The sequence below is a fragment of the Nicotiana attenuata genome, unplaced genomic scaffold (genome assembly GCF_001879085.1).
Source record: "Nicotiana attenuata strain UT unplaced genomic scaffold, NIATTr2, whole genome shotgun sequence".
NCBI lineage: Eukaryota > Viridiplantae > Streptophyta > Magnoliopsida > Solanales > Solanaceae > Nicotiana > Nicotiana attenuata.
The window spans coordinates 2,856-19,490 of record NW_017673355.1 but is presented as its reverse complement, the minus strand read 5'-3'; positions in this window follow the sequence as shown (position 1 = coordinate 19,490).

The window sequence follows — 16,635 nt, the reverse complement described above, 5'->3', positions numbered from 1 at the left end:
CGATAGCAACGCACGAATCGTCATAATAGTCAATGCCAAATCTCAAAACATTATGTAATACTGATACAGAGCTGAAATGATAGAACGGCCTTCCGCAAGGCGACAACAATAGCCCAATCAAATACGCAGAGAGAAACATCCTGCACCACATCTGTAGTACCATTACAATTCCTCAATTCACGATTTATAACAAGCACTTCGCATCGCATAAGATTGAATAGGGAGGAAACAAAGGTATAAGCCTCAAAGGAATCAGATCGCACGATAAGGAATCAAGAAGGGAAGTGCTCCTAACAGCTCTGTAGCCTCTCAAAGATAAGTACAGACATCTCCGTACCGATCTGCAAGACTCTACTAGACTTGCTCATGACTCGTGAGACCTACGTGAACCTAGTGCTCTGATATCATGTTGTCACGACCCAAATTCCATTAAAGGTCGTGATGGCGCCGGACACCACTATCAGGCAAGCCAACACTAAATAATCAACTTAGTTCTCATTTTAGTATTTTCGGAATCATGATTTTCTTCAATTTAATAATAAAAGATAGATTTACAGAATAAATAATAATATTTTAACAATTTCAATACTGAATAACCCATAATCATCCCAAAACCTGGTGTCACCAGTGCATGAGCGTTTACTAAGAAATAAAATAAAATACAATAACTGTCCGTAATACAATTTGGACAGAAAGGGCAATACCAATACTCTGAAGGAGACTCTGCTGGCTGCGGGTCGTCTTGAGAGATGCAGCTCACCTAAGTCTCTGTATCAACCATGCCGTTGTTCCCACTAGGCCACTAGACATGCATGTGCCTGCGCAACAAAAATGCACAGCAAGTGTAGTATGAGTACGAAAATAACGCGTACCCATTAAGTATTTATTCTAACCTCGAAGAAGTAGTGACGAGAGGTCAACTTTGACACTTAATAGTGGTACGATAATATCAGGTACAGTAAGGAAGTGAATAGACATGAAACAGAGTAAATATATGAAATAAACATGTATAAAATACGTGGTACAATTCCACTCTTTACAAATTTTACTCAAGTTCCTTCCGTAACCGGAGAATATATATATATATATATATATATATATATATATATATATAGAGAGAGAGAGAGAGAGAGAGAGAGGAAATGTCGGGGTGTACGACCCGATGCAACATAAAAGTAAATTGTGCACTACCTGGTCGAACGGCGCGAACCATAGATGCATCTATTTCCCCGCTCGGAAATCATTCATGCGACGCGGTCAAATATAAATTTAGAAAACTACCCCGCTCGCAAATCATACCTGCGACGCGGTCGAATATAAATTTAACATTTAAGTCATACCTCTTTCATGATTCTTTTAAGAATAATGGAAATTCATCTTTAAACTTTGAGTAAATTACCCCGCTCACGAAACATACATGCGACGCGGTTACCCATAGATTTCTTAAGCTATTATAATATTCCTCAATTCTTTTCGAATTTACGAAGTTCAAATGAAACCTTTTAAATCTTAGATTCTTCAACATTCAATTCTTTCAAGACAATTATCGCTCAAGGCAAACAATAAACATAAATTGATGGTAATGTCAACATGTCATGGTGTAAACCTAGGCTACCCGGACATAGGCATAGCTAGTAGCAACATACGGACTCTCGTCACCTCGTGCGTGCGTAGCCCCCACAATTAAAAGTACATATTAATTTATTTCACCTATGGGGTTAATTACCTCTTACAAGGTTAGAAGGAGACTTAACTCGCTCCGAATTTCCATAACCGGCTCTCAAGCCCTTCCGACGACTCGAACCGATGCCCAACACTCCAAAACTAGTCAATAATTATGCAAACACATTAATATATACTCAAATACTCATTATAATCCTATTTACAACAATTCTCAATCCGTTAGAAAACCCGATAAATCACCCTCAGGCCCACGTGCCCGGATTCCGAATATTTTCGAAGATAAACTTTGCCATGACATCACGAACTCAAATATATAATTTATTCTCAATTCCATGTCAAAAATTTGTGGTAAAAATCCAAATACACAAGATTCTAGGTTTTCCAATCAAAACCCCAACTTCTACGAGTTTTCATGCTTGAATCCACAATAAAACCATGTATTTAACTAACAAGAGGTGGGATTAACCTGCCTTAACATAGATGATGAAAAACCCCCACTTGAAGCTCTCCAAAAATCGTCCAACCAAGAGAGAATGGAAGAAAATGGGCCAAATTCCCGCTTTAAAGAGACCTCACTGCCCAGCGATCCTCGCACCTACGGTCACTTGACCGCTTCTGCGGTTCCGCAGGTGCGGCAAATGCTGTGGAGATGCCCCCAGCTGCCCGCTCTGCTTCTGCGCCTTCTCTTCCACAAGTGCGGTCTCGCATCTGCGGAGAAATGGCCGCATCTGCGGTCTCAGCACCTCCCCACCAAAATCGCACATGCGCCCTTCTTGGCCGCTTCTGTGGCTCCATATCTGCGGCCAAAACCTTGCAGGTGCGGTTAAACCAGAAGGCAGCTGCTACAGCCCTTCTTTGAAGTCCAAACTCAATCCATATACAATCCGGATTCCACCCGAGGCCCTCGGGACCTCAAGCAATTATATCAACGCATCCCAAATCACATTACGAACTTAGGCGAGCCTTCAAATCACATCCAACAATGCCAAAACCATGAATCGCACTCCAATTCAAGCTTAATGAACTTTTGAACTTCAAACTTCTTCATTCGATGCCGAAACCTATCAAATCACATCCAATTGACCAAAAATTTTGCACACAAGTCTCATTTGACATTACGGACCTACTCAAACTTCCGAAATTGGAATTCGACCCTGAAAACAAAAAGTCCACTCCTGGTCAAACTTCTCAAAAACCTTCAAATTTCTAACTTTAGCGAAATGACTCAAAAATGACCTACGGACCTACAAATTCACTTCCAGACGTGCTTCCAATACCAGAATCACCATACGGAGCTATCCTCAGACTCGAAATTCCAAACGGACATCGATAACATTGAAATGCACTTCAAGCCAACTTTATGAAATTCTTCCAAAATGCTAACTTCCACAATAGGCGCCGAAACACTCCTGGGTCATCTAAAACCCGATCCGAACATACGCCCAAGTCCGAAATCATCATACGAACCGGTTGAGACCTTCAGTTCCGATTTCGAGGTCTTTTACTCAAAATCAACCCTTGGTCAAATTCTTCCAACTTTAAGATTCTGAAATGAGAATTCTCTTTCCAGTTCAACTCCGAACTCTTTGAATCTCAATTTCGACTATGTACACAAGTCATAATACCTGAAGTAAAGTTGTTCATGGCCTCAAACTGCTGAACAACGCCCTAGAGCTCGAAACAACCAGTCGGGTCGTTATCCTCATCGCTTTTACTTCTCCCTTTTTCCATAAAATTAAAATTGAAGTATTCAAAAGTTTGTGCCATTGCATAAAAAACACTATCAACTATGGTAAAAAGAGCTAGTTTAATCGTAGTAGAAGTATGAAAATTTATACATTATTTGCAAAGAACATTTTGTCCTCATGGCAAAAGGAGCAATTTCTGTTTCAGATCCTCTCACTAAGAATCAAATGTATGACCAGACTTTAATAAACATACCAAGAGAAAATGATATAAGAGAAGACAGAAACATCCATCCATATTATGTTGCTTGCTCGATGCCTTTTGTATCTGTTAATTTGATGAAACCAACAACTCCCATGCCCTAATATAACTACTGTCATGGGCGGCTTTCCATCCATGCCACATGACCCTTTGGACGCGCCCCATGGCATCCTAGCAAGCCTCTCAACGTCTAGTACCATGGACGGCCCCGTGGTCTTGGCTGGGCCAAAAGACAAGCATGCATGTGTCTCTGTCGACCCACCGATAACCCTTGTCAACGCCCAGCCGCAGGCAGATGCTAACAGCGCCGCCGCAGACTATAACGACTCGACCGGTCATTTTGCTTTATAGGACTTTGTTCCCTAAATAAGACCTCCCGTACGTGCTTTTACTATTTTATGACCTGCGAGGATGGTAAGTTTGGAATTTGGAAGGGTTCGGGTTGAAATCGGAACACTTGGTTCCTTAGGGTTGGCTAAAAAGGCTAAGTTTGACTTCGGTCAACATTTTGAGCAAACAACCTCGGAATCAGGATTTGACGGTTCCAATAGGTTCGTATGATGATATTGGACTTGGGCGTATATTAAGATCGGGTTTCGGATGACCCGGGATATTTTGGCGCCCAATAGTGAAAGTTGGCTCTTTGAAGGTTTTTGAAGTTCTTTAAATTTGGTTTGGAGTAGGTTTTGGTGATATCGAGGTCCAAATGGGATTTCGATACCGGAAATAGTTTTGTAATGTCATTTAAGACTTGCACGCAAAATTTGGTGTCATTTCGAGTAGTTTAAGCACGATTCGGCGCATTGAAGTAAATTGAAGAACTTGAAGTTCATATTTTTGATTCAATTGGTTTGGGGTGTGATTCTTAGTTTTGTTGTTGTTTTGTGCGTTCTGAGAGTTCGAGCGAGTCAGTTTTATGATTCCAAACTTGTTGGTATGTTTGGGAGGGGCCTCGGCCATCCCTCGTGTTAATCGGACGAGGCTTGGACCAAGTTGGAACTGGGTAGCAACAGCTGAAGCTCCTAGATGCTCGTATAATCGCACCTGCGCTTGGCCAACCGCAGGTGCGAGCTTGCGGAAGCGAGCCTTTTACCGTAGAAACGACCTAGCGTAGGCTGCCCAATGACCACAGAAGCGGGGAAAATGCCGCACTCGTGGAGCCGCAGGTGCGAAGAAGGCCATCGCAGGAGCAGACTGAGATCGCAGGTGCGACGCACGCACCGCAGAAGCGGTCTCACAGAAGCGAGGGAGCCGGCTGAGGGGAAGGACCGAATCTGCGAGGACTTTCCACAGATAAGGCTACTGAGCCGCAGAAGCGCAAATCGCCGGGGCAGAATGGTTCACTTAATACGGGACTTAAGCCATTTCTAACCCATTTTTCTCGCTTTTTGGGCGATTTTGGAGCTTCTTGAGAGGGGTTTTCACCTAGCACTTTGAGGTAAGTAACTTCTACACAATATTAGTTTAAAACATAGATTATGGTTAGATGTTAACATGTAAATTTGTGGAATTTATTGATTAGATGGAAAACCTAGGTTTTTGATAAAAATGGGATATAACCACGAAATTTGTTATGGAACTTAAGGAAAATCATATATTTGAGTTCATGAGGTTATGGGTAACAACTTTCTTCGAAAATTTCCGAAATCCAGGCACGTGGGCCCGGGGTTAAATTTTAGGAATCCTACATTTGGGGTTAGGTAATCCCTTTAATAGTTGGAATATGAACTTTTGAACATGTATTGATTTATTTATAAATCATTGACTAGTTTCGGAGTGTTCGGCACCGAGTTGAGGCTTTAGAGTGACTTTGGGGCCGAAAAGTAAGTTTTGGGACGAGGTAAGTCTCTTTTCTAACCTTGTAAGAGGGAATTAACCCCATAAGTGAATTGAATTAATATGTGCTTCTATTTGTGGGGGCTACGTACGCACGAGGTGATGAGAGTCCATATGTAGCTACTAGTTATGCTTATGTCCAGGTAGTCTAGGACCCAAATCATGTTATACTTGCGATGTTTGCACTCTACTTGTTAATTTGATTGCTTAAGTCATGTTGGAACTTGATAAAAGAATGGTAAATGGTTAAACTTCATTTACTGGACCGTTAATGAGAATTGGTATTTCTTTGAATATTTTACTCTAAATAAATCTTGAATTGGTTGTTTTAATGTATTTTCTCTTATGTGGAGCGGGCCGAACACCTCGGTAGCAGATAGATGCATATATGGTTCGTGCCATTTGATCCTCAGCAGTGCACAGTTTAATTATTTTATGTTGGATTGGGTCGTACAACCTCGGCCTAAATTGCACGTAATAAATTATTGGAACTAATTAAAAATTGATATTGCTTCATTAGCTTGAGATATAAATTGTTAAATGATGGAAACGAACTTGGGATTTATTATTAGTGAGAGGATTGCCTATTATTTTCCTGTGATTTAGCTTTCGGCTTTATTTATGTATTCCATGTTTAGTTATAATTTTGACATTTCATTGTTAGCCCATAGTAAGTGTCAAAGTCGACCCCTCGTCACTATTTCTTCGAGGTTTGACTGGATACTTACTGGGTACATGTTATTTATGTACTCACGCTACACTTCTGTAGTAAATGTGGAGGATCAGAGGCAGATGCATCTGGATATCAGTTCGGCGCGCATCCCTGATTCCCGAGACTTCGCGGTGAGCTGCCTTTCTAAGCCCGTTTTGCAGCAGCCAGAGTCTTTCTTTTTCTTGTATTTTCTGTCTATTTCACTTCAGACAGTAGACTAGTATTCTTTAGTATATTCTACTAGTTGCTCGTACACTTGTGGCACCAGGTCTTGGCACACACTAGTAGACTTATGGTTTTGGTTTATTTCTATGGTTATGATTTGCACTTAGCTGCTTTAATTTTATTTATTTTAAGTCTGTTTTTCCTTAAATATTTTAAATTTAACAAAAGTTTAATTACATGAAAATCTATTAAAAAGGGAAATCACGTAGTTAGTTCACTATTGGCTTGCCTAGCGACGGCGCTGGGTGCCATCACGACCTATAATAGAACTGGGTCGTGATAATATGGTATCAGAGCACTAGGTTTACGTAGGTCTCATAAGTTATGAGCATGCCTAATAGAGTCTTGCTGATCGTTGCGGAGACGTTTGTACTTATCTTCGAGAGGCTATATGGTGTTAGGAATCTACTCTTTCTTTATCTCCTATCGTGTAGTTGATGTTACACTAATTGCCTTTCTCTTACTCTCTCATAGATGGTGATAGCGCACGCGGCGGATATTCCGGACCCAGGAGGAGCTGCTCCCCCTGTTGCTAGAGGTCGGGGCAAAGGCCGGGGGAGAGCACTAACCGAGTTAGGGGACGAGGACGTCCTAGATTTGCCCTAGTTGTACCACCAGCAGATCCAGTGGATGATCCCACTATTGAGGCGCAGGGCGAGGTGCCTGCAGTAGAGCCAGCCCCGGTAGATTTCATCTCACCATCGGGCTTTCAGGAGGTTATGGGTTGTATGTTGCGGTTCATGGATACTATGACCCAGGATGGTTTATTTCCAGCAGACACAACCACATCTCAGGTGGGAGGGGGAGCATAGAGCCCTACTGCTTAGGCTCCTAGGCATGCAGCTACTGTATATCAGACCCCGAGCGTACTACCCGTGAGCGGGGCCCAGCCAGTGGCAGCAGCCATACCTGAGCGCAAGCCAGCTACGGCCGGCGAGCTGCAGAAGCTATTAGACTGATGGACTAGGCTACACCCTCCTGTCTACGGGGGTGAGCGACATGAGGATCACTAGGACTTCATTAATCAGTGAAGGGACAGACTGCACAACATGAGGATACTAGAGTCCCATGGGGTGGATTTCACTACTTTCCAGCTGGAGGGCAGGGCCTGTAGGTGTGGCAGTCTCATCTTCTTGGTAGACCAGCAGGTTCTCCTCCCATGACTAGGGATCAGTTTACACGCCTTTTCTTGGATAGGTATATTCCACCCTCCCAGAGGGAAGTGTTGCGGTTTCAGTTTGAGGAGCTTCAGCAGAGTCTGATGTCAGTGACCGAATAATGAGGCGAGGTTCTCTAAGTTGTCTTTCCATGCACTTATGATACTTCCTACAGATGCGGAGAGAGTGCGGAGGTTTGTTGCTGGGTTGCACTCAGGTATTCAGGCCAGTTTGGCCCGGGAGGTTGAGATAAGGACTTCTTATCAGCCATTAGTGGAGATAGCTCGAAGGATTGAGGGTTACCATCAGAGAGGTAAGGAGTAGATATAGCAGGACAAGCGGGTTCGTTATTCTAGAGAGTTTAGAGGTTCCCCGGCTGGGGGCAGAGGTCAGTTTGGGAGGGGTCAGCCTAGCAGGCCCACATATCCAGCACCATCGCCTCTTCGGGGTGCTCCAGTGCGACCCTATTTCAGTGCCATGCCAGAGAGTTCTTACCGCCCACTTGCTATTCAGGGTTCTTCCAGTGGGTACTCAGGCCATCAGGGTTCTTCCAACGCCTATTTCAGTGCCATGCTAGAGAGTTCTTATCGCCCACCAGCTATTCAGGGTTCTTCCAGTGGGTACTCAAGCCATCAGGTTCAAAATTCAGGCCAGCAGACCACCGTATCAAGAGGTTGTTTCGAGCGTGGAGATTTCAGTCATATGCGGAGATTCTATCCCAGGCTTCAGGGCAAGGCAGTACAGCAGGGCCAGCAGCCCATGATTACAGCACCAGCTGTCCGGCTGCCCAGAGGCGGAGGGCAGGCGGGTAGGGGCTGTCCTAGAGGTGGAGGCCAGGCAAGTGGAGGCCAGCCAGCTACAGCCCAGTCAAGTGGGGGCCAACTAGTCAGCACCCTGATCGCTGCCGACTCGACACTACACTAAGGTAGGAAGAGCGGGTCACAATAGCTTTTACCCGAATAGTGGTTCGGGATCGAATTTCCACAGGGAGCTAGTAGTGGAGTTGTAATGTCTGTCTAGTCTAGAGTTGCTGTTGTGCTTCTAATATCACTTCAAACATCTTTGGTTTTCCTTTGATTTTTTTATATCTACTATTATAAAACTAAGTTATGCTACGGGAATATTGCTAAGTTGTATTTAATATAGAGAAAGGCACTAGGGTCGCGGCATTGCCTAGGTGGCTAATTAACAGGTAGATGCTACTAAGGATAGATTGACATATTTGGGGCTTATGCTATAACTGTTGCACAATTGTACCCACTCTCACACCTCTCGGTAGAGAGAGTGATTTTGCCCAATTGGCTCTCTCGAGACCAATTGGGTAGGCCAATTAGACCAAGCAACTAGGGTTCAAGTAGGGTGATTACTCTCTCGAGATTTAACCCGTTAATTGGGACTACCATTTCTCATGTGTCCATCCCAATTCCTTGTTGGGTCAATTTTGGGGTCATGGACTCTCATTCTCAAGAAGAGTTAAACCCACAAAGCTAGAATCAGTGTTTGCAACCACCAATCCTTAATTAAAACCTAATATCAACCCAAATAACAAACACCCAATATCAATCTAACCTTAGATGGCAACACCCATCAATTACCCACACTAGGGTCGAGCCACAACCCTAGCTAGTGAGTTTAGCTACTCATGCTAGATACAGAAATTAAAGAAATAGATGAAGAAATGAGCATATTAATTAATTGCTAAGAAGAAACTTCAATAATAAAGAGACAAAGTGACCAAAAAGTGCTAAGATATCGGTCTCACGAGCTCAGCTGCGTTCAGAAAATAAAACTTGACCTAAAAATGGAAAAAGGTCCTATTTATACTGGGCTGGAAAAACTGGACAAAAATACCCCTATGGGGTCAGCGCGGACCGCGCAAACATGACCGCGGTCGTGCTGTCTCTTGAACTCCCGGTTTCTGCTTCTCTGAAGTTGAGGACCGCGGACCGCGTAAAAATGTAGCGCAGCCGTGGTGGAAGTTAGCGCGGCCGCGCAGAAATGAACGCGGGCCGGTTTGCTTGGAAGTGGCCAAATTTTTGCTCTCTGAATCTCTGCTACGCGGACCGCGTAAAAGAGTAGCGCGGCCGCGGAGCCTGATCGTGGACCGTGTAGAAATGACCGCGGCCGCGTAGCATGCTCCTTGAATCTGCCATCCTCTGAACCTCCTAGTGAGGCCGCGTTCACAGTTGCGCGGTCCGCAGTAGGTCCTCTTTTCCTCAACTTCCTTAGTCTTCGACACTTGAGCAGGTTTCACTCCTTTCTGAGCCGATATTTGACATTTGTCGCTTTGTCGATCAAACCTGCAATCAAGTACAACTTGTGAGCATTTTGGGACTATTTTGTAGCAATTTATAACCAAAGCATAGGCAAGTAGGGGCATAAAACANTTTTCACCGTGAGGCACAAGGTTTGAGATGTCCAAAAGAAGAAGTCTCAAACCTAATAAAAGAAAAGAAAAACAAGAAAAGAAGTTGAACTTTAAGTATAGAAGCGGAGAAAAATGCGGACTGCTCAAGATATGATTGAAGTCACAAGCTTTGCATGTCCCGCCTTGATCCGAAAAGCTGAAGAAGAAAGAACCAGCACCTGCAGCTAACAAGCATCAAGATCTAGATCAGAGTCCGCACGAAGAACCAACCAAGACTCAAGATCAAGTTTCAGAAGACTCATAGATAGGAATCTTGTAACTCGTAGCTGATAGGCTTAGTTAATCTTATTAATTTTGATTTTGATGTAATAACGGGACCGCGGCCTGGAACCTCGATGAAACGACACCTCAATCTGCTCCCCACCTCGGTATTCTCCATCACTGTTCCTACTTCTTGAACTACACGCGACCTGATTCCCCTATAACCCGGGATATGTAGGCTGTCCAAAACCAGGACTCGATTTTACCTTTTTCTTTTATTTTTCTTCCTCTTTTAAATAACGCTATGATCAAAATTAGTCACACAACTCACTGTGTCTATGATTGAAAACTCTTCATGTTTTCAAGCAAAGAGGGGCAGCTGTGAGCACCTAATTTTTGACCATATTTGGATTTTTACTCACTTTTTATTATTTAAATAGTTTTAAGTTTAATCTCTATATTTTAGCTTTTATTTCACCTTTTTATATGCTTTATTTGAGAAAATTAAAATCACACAAAAAGATTCACATTTTTTAGAGTACTAAATTTCGTTCCAATTTGCAAAAGGAAAGAAAACTCACAAAAAATACGTTTTTTCTTTTGACCTTAGTAAGTTAGTGATTATGAATTATTTTAAATAATTTTTAGATTAGAAGTAGATAATTGTTATTTTAATTGTAGGAGTAGTATTTTTATTCCAAATTGGCCCAAAAGAGGCCCATTTCCCTTAGCCCACATCGGATTTTTATAACCCTAAAAACCTAATTAAATCTATATAATAGACCTTAGACCCCTAAACCTAGAGACCTTGACTCTACAGACATCCGCCGTTTACAACAAAGAAATGACCCCCCCCCCCTCTATATCTCATCTTCTTCAACACACCCCATCTAGTCGTTACCCCTTCTGTTAAACAAACCAGCGACCAAACAACTACAACACTAACAGTTGTTGCTTCGCTGGAATACCAATCAACCTCCCAGTCGTTTCCCCTGGTTCGTGAACGACCACCCTTGAACAGGGTGGATCTTTTTCTTCAATACTCACCTCCAGAATCTCTCACCTTACAGTAGACCCGTTGCTACTCTTTACCCATCAGAAATGGCCGGAAACTAGTAACCACTCACATACTAACAGAAACGAGAAACAGCAACACAACCATAGACCTTCTACATCCTAAAAGACCAACGGAGACAGACCTTAGAGAACAGAAAATGAGAGGAAGGACGAAGATAGCTAGAGAAGGGAACGACCAATTTACAGTCTATAACAGGGAGAGCTTTAGAAATATGATCCATCTCTCTCTCATTTTTCTTTCTTTTTGCTCTTTTGAACAATGAGAAAATACACACGAAAGATGTTTCTTTATTTGAACATTAGATGGTGATTAAATTTTTAGAAAACTAAACAAAGGATTCTATTTCTTCCGATTCTAATTTCAAATTTTAATTTCTGAAACAATGGATGGGCGTTTGAGGCAGTGGGAGTCCGAGTTCGAGCATTCCGGGTTCCGATCATGGTTCTCGTTGCTGTCCAGTTTTCCGTCAAGTTTGAAACTAGAGTTCTGTAAACCAAATTGGAGTTCTGATCTGGTCACGAATTAAGGCTGCAAGGCCACTGCTCAATCTCATTTTCACGTTTTCACTTTTGCTTTGTGAGCTTACGCAGAGGTTCATTTCGTTGCCTTTTACTCAATTATTCGAATGTTTTGAATAAGTTGTTTGTTTAATTTTGTTTGATGTGCTGTAATTATTCTGTTCTCAGCTGCTAGTTTTATTTGCTTATTTCACTTTGTTTGAAATTAGTTTGCAATCTCTAAGAATGTTGAGGTGTGCTATTCTATAGGTTAATGTTTGTCTGTTGAAGTTGATTAGAAAGAGTAATGTAAATGGGTCATGGGGTGGACAACAAGAATAGAAAATTGTATTTATCATTTTAATTGTTTTACTTTACTTGCCTATATCCGTTAGGAGCACGCTAGGCCGACCACACCTGGGTAGGCGAACCTTAGGCATGCATTTAATTTATTATTGTGATTGTGTACACGTTCGCGTGACATCAGTATGTTTCTTTAAAAACAAAATCGGAGTATGCGTTCGCGCAACTCTGACTAAACTTTCTTAATAAATAAACAAAGCGTTGTTAATTGTGGACACGTTCGCGTGACATGATTTTTGACGCGCCAAAGGAAAAGAGTATACGTACGCGTAACTCAATTCTTTAATTACGAATAATTAAGCAATTAAAAGCAGTAAAAGATAAATGCACATAGGTCCTAAAAATGAGTAGTTAAACAATTTAAGCCAAGTATAAATCACTAAGCGACCGTGCTAGAACCACGGAACCCGGGAACGCCTAACACCTTCTCCCGGGTTAACAGAATTCCTTATCTAGAACTTCTGGTTCGCAAACTTTTAAATAAAGTCGAAAACTTTCTCAATTTGGGATTTAAAATAAACCGGTGATTTGGGACACCAAATAAATTTTTCCAAGTGGCGACTCTGAAAACTAAATAAAATAATCCCATATCGAATAATGTCACTTTAATTGGAAAAACTCTCTTATATTACCTCTCGGATGGTAAAAAAGGAGGTGTGACACTGGTCGATGTGTGGAAATGGAAAAGAATCTTTTGGACATGCCTTGTTTAGGTCCGTGAAGTCTACACACATCCACCACTTTCCGTTTTTCTTTTTCACCATGAATACATTGGCGACCCACTGAGGGTATTTTGATTATTAGACCGAGCCATTCGCGAGCAGCTTATCAACTTCTTCGCTGACGACTTCGTTGATTGCAGCGTTGAACTTCCTTCTTATTTGCCGTATTGGCAGGTATAGGGGGTCGACATTTAGCTTGTGTGTGGCGATATCCTTTGGGATACCTGGCATATCTGCATGGGAGAAGGCAAACAGATCGGCATGGTCAGTCAAGAACTTATGAAACTTACTTGGTTCCAAGATGTTGTGCCCGATATAAGCCTTTTTTGTGTTGTCGTTGCCGTCTAGTAGGACGGGATCAGGATTTTCTATCGTTGACTCGGATGCTTCCACGATGTCGGGGTCCTTAATAACGTCTGTCTGTATGTCAAGTTTGGCTCCCGACATCGTTGATTGCTATGCTTCTGCATTTGATCCTTTGAGTTGTTGGGTGTGTGCGCAATCTTGGGCGATGCGATAACATTCTTATGCGGTGTGTTGCTCGCCTCGAATGCTGAATATTCCCCATAGGGTAGGAAATTTGATCACTCGATAGAGAATAGAAGGGACCGCTCGCATGGCATGTATCCACGGGCGCCCTATGATGGCGTTGTAGGTTGTTTCCTGGGTCATGACGTGAAACGTCATTTCCAGGGTGACTCCTCCGGCTAGGACGGGTAGCACTATCTCCCCAGAAGTTCACTCAACTGCATTATTAAAACCTGTTAGCATTATGTAGCGCGGTATTATTTTGTCTTCGAGTCTCATCTGCATGAGGACTCGAGGATGGATAATACACGCGCCGCTCCCGTCATTTACCATTTTACATCAGTATCTGCAATACGTAAAGTGATAACAAGAGCATCATAGTGAGGGAAAGACAAATCGTCGGCATCTCACTTATCGAAGATGATACTGTCTTCGAGTTCATCATACTGATCATGGGTGATTGATCGTTTGAGTTTATGTGTGGTGGTGAACTTGACATGATTGATTGATGTGCCATCGCCCCCGCCGCTGATCATCTGTATAGTGTGAGCGGGAGAAGGCGGTTTTGGAGGTCCCTAGGGTTGTTCGCGTCCGCGGGTGAAGTTAGCCCGTCCTCGATCACTTAACAACTCTGTCAGGTGTCCCTGGCTTAGCATTCGTACTACTTCCTGTGTAGTCCTATGAAATCTTCGGTTTTGTGACCCCTTTCTTGGTGAAATTTGCAGAAAGCGCTCGAATTCCGAGTACTGGGGTTTGACCTCATCTTTTGCCGCCATTGCACCTTTGGACCGAGTTTCTCTAGGGCGTACACTATTTCTGAAGGAGAAACACAAAAATTGTGAGCGGATAGGAGTGGAGGCATACCATTCTCGTGTCGATATGGTGTTGTATGTTAAGGAGGAGTATCTGTGTGCCGCGATTGAGGCGGGGCAGACGTCCTGACGTAGGGCTGATGCCTTTCCCAATCTAGGAGGGGCCCCAACCGATCTCTTCGATCGTCGTTGCAATGATCTTTACTTGCTTCAGTTTGAAGTGACGTCAACCGTTGGGTCGGGCCGTTGAGGTCGTCCTCTTTGGCTCGTACCTCGGCGCATTAGGCGTTATGGATTTCTTCCCAAGTAGTTGGAGGGTATTTCATGAGCCTGCTCAGCAATTTTCTGGTCGCTCTTGGCTCGTTTCTATTAATCAGTTTTGGAAGGCTGCTACTGCCATTCCTTCTGACACATTCGGCAAGCTCATTCTCACCCTGTTGAACAGAGCTAAGAAGACCCTGAGTCCCTCGCCGTGCATCTGTCTTATGGAAAATATATCATTTACCCTAGCTTCAGCCTTTTTGGCTCCAGCATGGGCGGTGACGAATTTGTCTGCCATTTCCTTGAACGTTGCTATCGAGCGTGCCGGTAGTTGCGAGTACTATGTCAAGGCTCCCCCTGTTTGGGTTTCGCCGAACTTTTTCAATAGGCCCGATGGTACCTGCTCTTTTGAAAGATCGTTACCTTTTACGGCTGTAATGTAATGGATGATATGGTCTTCTGGATCGGTAGTGCCATCGTATATCTTTAAGTGGGGCGGCATTTTGAAGGTCTTTGGAATGGCGTAGGGGGTCGCTTCTTCATTGTATGGTTGCTCGATGAATCAACCAACGTCACGTTTTGGAAGCAACTTTGGAGCGCCTGGTATCTTGTCAACCCTATCTTGGTGTTCCTTCATTTGGTCACGGAGTGCCTTATTTTCATTTTCCATCTTCTCCATTTTCTTTAAAACGATCGCAAGCGTATCATTGCCTGCGTCATTAGCAACATAAGTGTTACCTGTATGGAAGGCATCTTGCTCATCAACGTTTATCGTGACATCTGCATGTGTAACATTCCTATTATCCCTTTGGGCAGGTTTATCCAGTATGGTGTTCAGAGTACTTGTTAGCCATTCTTCCAGCAGTCTTCTTGCTGTCGGTGGTGCCTCTCTTGTTGCAGATGTGGAGGCTTCCCTCTTGCGCGAAGCACTCACGCTTTCGTATGGGGGAGGTGAAGCGTCTCCCCCGGGTGTGGTGTTTGATGTTTCATTTTTGTTATCCTCTCTGCTATCTTCGTTGATGGTGTTCAGGAGGTTGGTTGTGACGCCTACTATTGCTTTTTGCCTTGCATCTCCTTTCCCTGCCATTGTTGGTTTGTACCAAGCTAGGAAGAGGTGATTATCCCTTTCAGGAGTCTAGATAAAACTAATATCTTAGCTAAAGAAATCCCAACAGACGTCACTACATTGTTTGACCCAAAAGAGATTGAAACCTTTTTTGATTAAATCAATTAAAGAAGATGAAGAGGTAAATCTCGGCCAAGTATAATAAACTCTAGATTGAACAATGCAAGGGATGAACAAGATGAATAATGCTTCTTAATATCTCGAAACCGAATGATTAAGCGTCAATATGATAACCTTAAATGTAGAAAGATATTGTAACGGATGCTCTTAGCCAAAGGTCCGTAAGATCCCTCTATCCCCCTTTACAGAATGTTTTCCCCCTTATTTATAGAGGACAATCCCCCTTTTACCCTAAAAAAGATACCATACAAGGAATATTCGAAAAGTATTCCTACTGTTCCCTATCATGCTTACATTACTACAAATGTCATGCGTTTACTCACATTTTTGGTCGTCGCCCTTCATGCCGACCAAAGGATGCTGCATCATAAGGACCTCGTTCCTTGCTACACTCAGTAGTGGTCGTGGTCATCCAAATTTGAACCTATACATAGGCAACAAATACTTTGGAGACATGGAGTCACCAACATGTCTGGATTTTTCCTGTATATATTCACTGTTGGAAAGTGATTGCCTATACTGTCTACAATAGCATTCAACATATAAAGAGACAATCAGCCAGACATGTAGATACAGATTTATGTTGATATGGGCTGGGTAGATTTGCTTACTCCTTTTGGTAGCCAATCTTTTTTTCAATTTTTTTTTTTTTGATGAATTTCAAAGAACGCGAGTGCAGAGGTAGTGCAAAGAACCGTTTTCGACAAATTGAGTATTCTAAGTACGTAAGTAATCAATCCAAAAAGAACTCCAAACTTTAGTCATTGCTGAAGTTTTTATCCTAAGATACTTCGTAAGAGAATATTTGGCAGACGTTAATTTCATATTGCACTTGATCACACCCAAGTATGCCTTATAAAAAGGACAAAGCAGTCGCTGCAAATATATTCCGGTTAACAAGTTCGGAGTCGAATCCCACAGTGAATTAACCTATCAATC